Raw genomic sequence first — 3,786 nt, forward strand, 5'->3', positions numbered from 1 at the left:
AGGGTTGACATCCATATTCGGTTACATAACCAGGAAGAGGAGCTGTGAATATCGTCTGTAGTATATAGGGATTAATGGTACGTCTACCCCATATATCATTTACCGTTACGCAATGCAGACAATCGAATGGTGAACAATTTGGCCTGTGGCTAAACGTATTTCAATAGCGACTATAACCTCAAGCAAAGTGACGATCACATTTATGAGATCGCATTGTGTGAATAATAAATAATAGACTCTTTGAGCAACGTGTCAGTGGCAAGAAAGGTTTCAGATTTTGTCTCTCGCATATTTATTTATCGAATTGGTCAAGTTTGAGTTATCTAATATTGAAAGCTTTAAAATATAATTTAAAAGAGTTCATCTACTTACTGTAGTAAATCATATTGTCTAACGAATGAAAGCACAGATTGCATTTCGTCCGAATTGATATATTATTTGAAAATATATTACTTCTAGTGGGAGAAAACTGACGATGCGATTATTTGTGAATGTTACCCTAATTCACATTTATTCATATAATTATAACACAGACAACGTATTCATCTTACGAAGGGAGATAACTGTCAATACGCTGAATATTAACTGCCACGCACCTGTTTCGACCAATAAGATGGAGCAAATTTCCGTGTGGCCAATCAGATCGTACATGTCAAGTCGTCACTCTCTCTTTTTCGTCACTTCCGGTAGCTATATCAGTCAGAAAATTTAGCACAGACGGTAGAAGTACTTGAAATATTTACAAGGTGAGTTAAATACTGATATATTTGATTATTCTGCTTTTGTAACAATATCCTTTATACTTCATAGTCATTATGTTGACGTAAAAACACTCTAGGTACAATGTTTAGTTATATTTATTTAGTCTAAGCGTATGCCCAGTTTGTGTGACGTGTCACAGGCACTGGTACAGTGGTCAGCTGGTGCTGTACCAGCATCTCACATCCCTAACTACTGATCACTATTATCAAAGACTTTCGCTTCACCATATTGATGGTGTATAATATATTGATCATAAAATGCCATTTCATCATTGCAACAACAATCATGAGCCGTCAATATGATGAAATCTATTTACTGTTACATAGGCCAGTACGTACTAGTTGTTATGGGAGAGTAGTGCTTGTGACTTCAATATACAGATTTAGAAAAGGGATGGAAACTGTTACAAATGTTGCTTGATGATGTTGCTGAAAATATGTTTGTGTGTAGTGCCGTGTACAGTGTATCGTTATTAAAGTGCATTATCATGATTATCTGGATTGCTATTTTATTTCAAGGATCCAGAGTTGGGTTAACATAACTTTGTTTAACACAACTAAGATCTAGTTGCAATTGGGTGGCAGGCATATTCTATAATCTCACCCATAACTGTTATCCCTATGTCTACTTTGACTTTCAACATTACCTTCAATGTTTATTGCAGAAATCATGGATCAGGTTATGCAATGGGTTGAACCTGGCAAACAGTTTGCCAAGGATTCTCTCCGACTTGTGAAGAGATGTACAAAGCCTGATAGAAAAGGTGTGTAGCATATGCAGCAATAGAGACTAACATGTTGAGTCCACTAGTCTTTATAATGAAAAAATTGGCAAAACCCTTAGAAATGGCAAATTACTACCAGTCCTTATGATACCTTAACTTTTCAGACATGTTCCATGTAGTGGGTCAATTGTCAAGGCTCTTTTACTTACCTCATGGAACCCTATTTATACCTATTATGTATTATTTTGGTGACTAAAACATGTTTAGTGTAAATGAAACTTAATTTAGAACTGTTATGGTTTGAAATGACATGGTGTAAAATAACAGAAGAGTGTTGCTGTTTTCAAATAATTTGTACAAGTTCTAGTTCTCTTGGATCAGTGATTTTGGAAGAGACAAATGGCATCACATTTTCATGATTTTATGTACTTTTGATAGGACATTCTTCTGTATCAGTTATCATTACCAAATTTGAATGAGGTCTTAACATATTAGAGTACAATCGGTGAATGTCCTAGAAAATTAACATATCTGAAATCCTGTGGTTTTACATTGGGTGTGCCATCCATTCTTTTTAAAGCTCTATTTTTAATTAAAAAACATTGTTTGCAAATGTTATTGTTATAACTTATGTATTCATAGATAAAATTATTGCTTATTTTGAAAGTGTGAAAATATATAATGAAAAATATCATGTAGATGCATGACTTTGTGTTGAGCATGTTGAGAATGTGTAATGAGTATTAATTATTCTGTAAACCTGTTTTCAGAGTTCCAAAAGATCGCGATTGCCACAGCAATAGGATTTTGCATCATGGGCTTCATTGGATTCTTCGTCAAGTTGATCCACATCCCCATCAACAACATCATCGTGTAAGTACAAGCATAGTCCCAATGCATTACTACATATATCGGCAATGTTCAGAGGTTTGCCATCACAAATTTATCACTCTTTCGGTCATACCAGATGAGGGGCATGGGTGGCCCAGTGGTCTGAGACGTCGCAATTTGTGTACAGTTGCATCCATTGGTCACACCAGAACCCTATGATCATGGGTTTGAGTCCCGGTTCGCCCATTGATGTTTTTAGGTTTGTCAGCACCATACACATGCTTCTGTATTTCACCAAAGTGGTAACCGTCAAAGACCTGCATTCCTTCAGGCTTTCCTCCCACATTAAGCTGACACAGTGGTATAACTGGAACACTGTTCAAAGCGGCGTAAAACCAAACTCGCCCATACCAAATCAATGTTCTTTTAAGGGCACGGGTAGACACAATTTGGTCATATTTAACTAGTCAGCAGATTTGGGGAGAAAACAACTAGTCTCTAAATGTTTTCTTACTTGTGGCCGTGTCTACCCTTGAAGGTTTCAGTCTGATCCATCATAAAAGCTTGAGCATGTTCAAAATAGAAACTGTAACAATAAGATATCATCCAATACTTTCTTGATGCTACGGGTTATGAGAACATGTTTTACATCCAATATAAGTTGATTTAAGTTTATGGTCTGTCATTTTATAGAATTATGTTAAGAATAAACATTTGTTTTTCAGTGGCTCCTAAACGACTTATCTGCTCCCCCTTGAAGAATGAGAGGCTGTGTGAATGTGCAGGATTACAGACAAATTTGGATCATCTCACTGTGACACATCATGTTATTGGATCTGTTAATGATGTCATCTCAAGACTTTTTCGAACAATGACTGTTAAGGCGTTAGTGTTGACCACTGCAAGTTTGAGTGTATGTATCGACTGACTCAAGTGAGAAATAAATAATTTTATTTAGTATGTTGTTTTGTGGTATTTCATACAGTGTGTATCTGGGGGGGACAAGGGGTCGGTCCCCATTACCACAGCTTGTTGAAAGAACAGACAAGGATTGGAAGGTTCCAATGCGCGACAGGGATAATTGTGTCATCATGGCCTGCTGGTGTGGATTGATCCATTTGGTTGCCTGTTAGATGAGACAACCTCTGTGGTCGAGTGGATAGAGCAGAAGTTTGGCACTTCAATCCCTTGGTCGTGTCATAACAAAAGACGTTACAAGATGGTACTTGCCTGGCGCTCGAATTTAAGGGGATAAAACAAGGACTGGTCGGCTGGGAGTCAGTATACTGTGTCTGTATCCTTGTTAAGACTGCTCCATGGTATCTCAATGGGCTAGCACTACAAGTATGATAAGTGAGGACCTGTACAAGCTGCCACACATATACATGCACTTTACTATTTAAGTGCAATAATCTTAAACACAATGTCAAACCTCATCTCACCTGTTTAGATAAATAATAAGTTTAAAG

This window comes from Haliotis rufescens, unplaced genomic scaffold (genome assembly GCF_023055435.1).
Source record: "Haliotis rufescens isolate VD_foot unplaced genomic scaffold, xgHalRufe1.0.p SCAF_4, whole genome shotgun sequence".
Classification (NCBI taxonomy): Eukaryota; Metazoa; Mollusca; class Gastropoda; order Lepetellida; family Haliotidae; genus Haliotis; species Haliotis rufescens.